This window comes from Brassica napus, unplaced genomic scaffold (assembly GCF_020379485.1).
Source record: "Brassica napus cultivar Da-Ae unplaced genomic scaffold, Da-Ae ScsIHWf_287;HRSCAF=473, whole genome shotgun sequence".
NCBI classification, from domain to species: Eukaryota; Viridiplantae; Streptophyta; class Magnoliopsida; order Brassicales; family Brassicaceae; genus Brassica; species Brassica napus.
In genome coordinates this window covers 1-7500 of record NW_026016131.1, presented here as the reverse complement: position 1 = coordinate 7500, position 7500 = coordinate 1, and positions in this window count along the sequence as shown.

The window sequence follows — 7500 nt, the reverse complement described above, 5'->3', positions numbered from 1 at the left end:
GGGTGATTTTCGCCTACAAGGACTGTCCGTGGGTGATTTTTGCCCACGAGGACTGTCCGTCAGTACGCATATCAGCACGTTGGCCCTTCCCGTGGACTGTCCGGGTGATTTTCGCCCACGAGGACAGTAAATCAGTACACATATCAGCACGTTGGCCCTTCCCGTGGACTATCCGTGGGTGATTTTCGCCTACGAGGACTGTCCGTCAGTAGACAACTGTGTACTGATGGACAGTCAACGTGGACTGTTTGGGTGATTTTCGCCCACGAGGACTGTCCGTTAGTACACATATCAGCAGCACGTTTGCCCTTCCCGTGGACTGTCAGTGGACAACTGACCCACGTTGACAGTCCATCAGTACACATATCGTGATTTTTGTCTGAGTGTACTGATAGCTTGAGAATTTTTCATGGACTGATGGTCCATGATGGTCTCAAGTTTTACTGATGCTGGCTCGATTACATCCTTCCCGGCAGTAGTGGCTGATCATCCAACCAAGTGTTTCTTGTGAACGAAGGGTTTGAGACTGAATATTTCGTGTGTCTCTGTCTGTATTATTATTCAATCAAAGTGTTCCCTTATATAGGGATTACAAGGAATAGGAAAAAGGAAATTATCCAAAACCTAATACAACATGAAATAGGAAAACTTCTTAAAGATAAACATGAAGAGATAAATGGAAACTTCCTAGATCTAGGTCGGCCAAAGGATAGGCCGACTCTCTCTCCTCAGCCGCCGTCTCTCTCTCCTCTTGGACACGGACGGTTTGTGGTTGGGCCTGGTCGTGGCCTGATGGGCCATCTCTTCTTGTCTGGTTAATGGCAATCCACAATGTTCATAACACTCCCCCTTGGATGCCATAACCATACAGGATTTGTAGTACGCTTAATGTTGCCTCATTAAAACCTTATCAGGAAAACCCAGTGGGACAAAACCATGATGAAGGAAAAAGAGTACAACACGCACTACTCCCCCTGATGTGAACCTCGGTGTAGGTTCTACATACTACGCATCTGGATGCGTGATCTATCCTATCTGTGTAGGAAGGGAGTATTGGCCAGTTTCATTACTGCACCGTAATTAAGACCACTTAGACCTCTCAGGTCGTTTCTCATGTCCTTTTACATTGAGTGTCCCGTTTAAAGCATGTGTGCTAAGCAATGTGAACCACATTGTCCTCGGGAATCACATGTTGGTCTTTGCAAAACGTGTTTGCATCTGTCCATAGTCTAGACGTGACTGTCTACTTATCAAACTCCTTTACTTAGGTCGGACAGGCCAAGTACTTATGGACAGCATACTAAATATGGTTTATCATTCGACCATGTTTCATTCTGGTCGATCTATGTCCAGGTCATAGACCTTGTCTATACAAGTCCATTGCCTGTCTCATGAGTTTCCAATGATTATTGCTGTGAGGTTTTATAATCTCTTATCATGGCTCTGTAGCCGAATACACTCTCATGGATATGGACATTTATTCTTTTGCCTTAGGTAATGCCATATGATGGCGTCTCATGACCTTAGTTGTTGTGGATCATATCACACGCTTAATATACATTGTTAGGTCATGGATCTTGACTCCACGGGCTTATAATACTTTTGGTATCCGACCGGGAAGGGTAGATCAAATATCTCCTATTATCCTCACGATAAAATCTTGTGTAGGTTACATAGCAGTTGTAAGCTATTCTGCTATCCCGGATCCTTAAGGGATCTGATGTCGGATTACAACCTGTTGGTTGATCTTTTATACAAGCCGTGATCAAGGTATATGAGCCAGACGTCCTTGGTAGGACAGAGTCGGACTCTTATGGCCTGAGGGCTGGACGCTTTTGGTCAGAGAGCCGGATGCTCTTGGCTGGCGTGCTGGACGTTTTTATTAGCCAGACACCCACATAAATTTCATTCTTTATAACCTTCTTTAGGTTTAGTATAAGCACAAGGAATTTCTTTATAAATTCTCATATGTATATGGACTGTTTATTGGATTGTCTTTTACACAACTCCAAGGTCAATGATCATGTGTGATCGATTTCTTTATATACTTTATGCAGCTGCTTTTGCTTCAGTCCATGAATCAGCTTAGGAACAAAGCTGTTCTCTTATCTTATTTTATCCAGTGATCCATATGCTGCTTACTACATTTAGTGTATCTATTTTCTTTCTATGACCAGACTTGGTTTAATATCGAAAATCTGCAGCAGCAATCACCACATAGGAGTTCATCTCCTTATAATTTGTTCCTTTGATCTCTGTGAGTACCTTGTGCAAACAAGCTATGATCTAATGCTGTTAATATGAAGACATAGACACTCTAGGCCACGTGATCATATGTCCTCTCTCACGGTTTCTTTATCTCACAAGATCCATCTATTTCACTGGTTTATCAGATGGCGTTTCTGTATCTATACATGGCCAATACGCTCATCTCTCTTTAGATACTTTGAACCTCCACGTTTATCTTTCTATTCTTTATAATCTTTATGATTCTATGATTGTATGATGAGTACTCATTCGTGGGTATATGATCCTCGCTTATGTTCAAGTGCTTTTCTCTTATGTATCTTTATACAATGTGTGTGTCGACACTTTCATGTGATTCCACTATGTTCCAGACATGATCTGATCACTTTGAGATTTCATTATCCAGGACCTTTGTTACCTAGCAGCTTGGCGTCCCAAGACTACTTGGCTTGGTACCTTAGATGTGTAGCTGGCCAGCCTTTATCTCTATGTCTGGTATGGTTTCTCTTATCATGACTTCGGATCTGTGTATGCACCTTTTCTTTCTATCCGAGTTTCTTTACTTCTTATGGAACACTTTGTCTATCTTGTATAGACTCTATAGCAACTTGATTATGTCTCTTCTAGGACTTTAAATTTCGTTTTGTGCTAAGCTGGTTAGTCATTCTTTTTCGGGTCAGTGTCTGGCATTTCGATTAGCTTCTCAATTGGCTATCTTTATATTATCTTTCTTTGGACGTCTTATATCATAATGTATAGTCCGAGGATCTTGCCAAGACAATGATGGTTAAAACCATTCTTATCATTCCTTTACTCTTTCTTTATCCAGCTTATAATCTTTCTCCTTTAATGTTTGGATAGTCGGATCCATTTTGATTATGCAATCCGTACTTGGCCACTATTTAATCACCCATGTTTTGGCTCATGCTTTCTTTGAATTCGTGGGAGAAAGTATTACTCCTATCCAACATATATTCCCAATCCTCTTCTGAGGTTCCATCTTAGACGGCACATATATGTATGTGGTGGTTTATTCAGAATCTCTTAAGATGGTTTGTCTGGTTTTAATGACCCGTATTCATTCTTTAGATGGGAATATCTATGCTCACTTATATGGCCTGATGCTTATTATCATTCTGTACATGTATATTCATAATGTCCCCAAGCATATAGGTAATGGCCGAACCTTTTATAGGTAATGGCCTTTCCGGACCGGTTATGGCCTTTGCGGCCAGACTGTTGTCTCTTATGGTCTCTTCGGCTTCTTTTGGCCGAGTCATGGACTGTGTGCGGACAAGCATGCACTTCTCAGACAAGTCACGGCCAAGTCATGTAATGGACAAGTCATATGCCTCTTTGGTTTTGGCCGTTTGTATCATGGTCTTTCTTTGGCCGGGTAATGGCCCTTTTATGGTCTAGTAATGACCGAGCCATATATAATGGTGTTTTAGACCATAGTACACGAACTTGTAGTATTGATCATGGGTTTATCCTCTCTCCCCCTCATGACCATACTATAAGGTCGTGGTGCTTTGGGATAATTAAGCCAAATGAGTTTCCCTATGTGTACATGTTTCACAACGTGAGATCTTTTCGGGATAACTCTGTGCCTTTTCAATATTGATCTTTTGCATCACGTTCTATACTAGGATGGCTAATCCTATCATGCCATATAGTGTAAAAATTTTGTGGTGTTTCTCAATATGATCACCACATCTCTTGCCTCTTATCATACTGATCCTTAGCATAGTATAAATCAGTAGAGATCATTGGTATAGTCTCGACCACTTTCTTTCAAATGTCTTAGGCGTTTTTATTCTTAAAGATCTGAAGGAACTTTGTTTCCTTTCTTGGCCATTGTTTCTTAGTTGGAAACCATTCATTATAACTTCAATGGACCACATTTCTTTGGGTGTATATAATGCCTTATAGGCAAATGCCTTAGCCATAGTTTCCTACTAGGCTTTCTATACCGTTCATGATTTCTTACTTGGTTTTATGCCCTTTAGGCAATTCTTTAAAACATCCATATGTTTAAGTAAGATCAGGCAAGATTTAATAAACTCAAGACCAATTCTATTATTATATATGAAACGTGAATGATCCTTTAAAACAAACACGAATGCAATCATAAAGCAATAAGACTAGTCGTATCGAAATTCGGTCTTTTAGACAATCGGAAGTCTTATTCATTTCAGCTTCATTGGCTTCCGCCATGCTGCTACTCCGGCTGGTCTAGCATCACTGATTTCATCAGGAGCTTTGTTGTTTGCCTCGGCCAGAAGCAGTCATGTAATCAAATCAGTATAAGTGGCGAAGCCTTTTATTCTATACTGCTGTTACAGTATGACTTTCAACACATGGAATGTGGAATAGGACTTCTCTAGTAACTCTTCCTTGGTTACTACTTCACCACAAAGTCTCAGCATCGAGACTGTCTTAAACAAGACTGAGTTGTACTCATCCATGACTTTGTAATCCAAGAATCTAAATTCTTCTAGTCATTTCTAGCCTTTGGGAGCAACACCGTTTCTGGTGGTAATTTCTATGCTGTAAAACATTCCCAAAGTCTAGTGGATTTTCATAGTGATGTACTGATTTTAGACCTTCAATGAGATGATGGAATACTGTACCAATTCATTCTCATTGTTGTCCTTGGTGTATCACCAAGTCCCTTTTCGATATCTGAGTCACATTGTCATTTAAAATTTAGGTTCACAATGTGGTCATGTAGCCGCATGATATTTAGCAAGCTCGGCCACAAACAAGTCTTACGCATCTATGAAAACAATCGATCATGGTGTGAGTCAGGTCACACGGGCCATTTCTTGTGATACAACGATCTTTAAAGATCGGTTCATGATGCAGTCCGGGTCATATGACTATCCGGATGCTGGACCACACGGCCTCTTAGATGTACACTAAGCTACATGGCTTTTAATTAGTCAAGGGCACAAGGCCGCAAGATCATTCAGATATGATGTCTCTCTAGACCATACGGTCATACATTGTGATGCCTTAAGCTTCACGGTATTTATGTGATACAACAATCCTAAGGATTGGATCATTATGCAATCCGGTTTCTCTAACCATCCGGATGCTTGGCCACATGGCTACATAGATATGCACTAAGCCAAAAGGTTTCAAGGTACAAGACCCGGTGTGTGTGCAATGCATTTAGACCTTACGGTCGTCCAATATGATTCATGACAAAACACAATGCTACACAATACATATCAAGTTTACCAATTTTCAAGGTTGGCAATGTTTCAACTAGTTTTTAGAATCAATCAATCTAGCAACCTAACTCTCATTCAAAAACCCATTTTAAACTTTCAATCTGTTTAAAACTTTTATTAGATTTAAGATTTCAAAACTTTTAGGAATCAAAACGAGATTTAAGATCTTAAAACTTTCAAGTAACCGATTAAGGGTTTCAAGGCCTTAAGTATTTTTTATGTTCAGACAGATCGATTCAAGCAATCTAAACATTCCTAAACCTCAATTTAAATCAGAAATCAATCAATCAAGATTCAACCAGGTTTCTAATTGGAATCGATTTATGTTTCTAGTTCTAGGAGATTGTCGATTTTAATCTTAGGTTTCTTTTAGGGTTTCATCAAGACATGGAATTAGGGTTATTTTCTAGGTTCTTAGATCACGGTATACCTCTGTTTGAAGGGTTGAACCGGACCACCAAGAGAGCTGATGAACCTCGGACGTGAGCTGGACAGATGCTGCCTCCTATCGGGTCGCGGATGGGGCGATTGCTGGCTGGAGGAGTCTCGCCTGCGAGCTGTTCGGGGTCGGATCGTCTTGGGTCGGTCGCGAGCTGTCTCACTTGGAACGTGGACGGCTTTGTTTTGAACAGGGAGCTGAGGACGTCTGAACGCATGAACACCTTAGGCCTGTATCTGATCGAGTATGCAAGCCAAACTCACAAAACAGGTTGGGTTCTTCGACTACTCCTCTTCAGCTCATGAAACAATAAACAAAGGGGTATTAGATTCCAATGAACATCATAATCTAACAGGTATCATCAAATACTGAGGTATGACAAACGTATCTTTGCACTAGGATTTGAAATTTGCTAGAAAAACTTGTTGGTTCGGATTAGGGTTTCCCAAAGAACTAAGGGCGGCCGTCTGTTGTTTCTGCAGTGTGGGCGCGTCTGAGATCGGATTGACGAACGTTTTCGCAGATAGATTCGTCTCGTCCAGAGCTTGATTTGATATGTGGCTCGTCTGTCTGGTTCCTCGGGGTTGGAGAGATAGGTCGATTGGATTTGGTTCCGCCTGATTTAGGGTTTAATGTGTTACGGATTTTTTAGGTTAGAGTTTGTCTCAGGGTCTGAACTATCGTGCTGATAACGTGTTGTGAACTGAAGGGTTTGAGACTGGATATTTCGTGTGTCTCTTCTGTATTATTATTCATCAAAGTGTTCCCGTATATAGGGATTACAAGGAATAGGAAAAAGGAAATTATCCAAAACCTAATCAACATGAAATAGGAAAACTTCTTAAAGATAAACTGAAGAGATAATGGAAACTTCCTAGATCTAAGGTCGGCCAAAGGATGGCCGACTCTCTCTCCTCAGCCGCCGTCTCTCTCTCCTCTTGCCGGCGGTTTGTGGTTGGGCCTGGTCGTGGCCTGATGGGCCATCTCTTCTTGTCTTGGTTAATGGCAATCCACATTGTTCATAACAGTGTTAACATTTTCCCTTATTTTTTTCGTGGTCTGATCGAGGCCAGCGTACTGAAGGGATGAATTATATCAAGCCAGCTGCCATGATACCCGTGGACACAACTGTGAACGAAGCTCTTTCGGAGTTAATGCTCCCGTTCAGGATGCTTTGGGCCGAGAATTGTGCACATGAGGGCACATTTCATCGGTCAATCTGAAATATTGGGGGGAGAGTGAATTTCACCAAGTAAAAAAATCTCGAACCTCTGACGACGTCTTCTTAGATACTTGAATTTTTTTGCGTTTCCGGTGTTTAAAACGTTTTGGGGAGGAACGTATGATTGGAAGGGGAGGGTCGAATCTTAGCGACAAAGGGCTGAATCTCAGTGGATCGTGGCAGCAAGGCCACTCTGCCACTTACAAATACCCCGTCGCGTTTTTAAGTCGTCTGCAAAGGATTCTACCCGCCGCTCGGTGGTAATTATAATTCAAGGCGGTCCGGACGGCGCTTCCGCCGAACGGACTTAGCCAACGACACGTGCTTTGGGAGCCGAAGCTCCTACTGAGGGT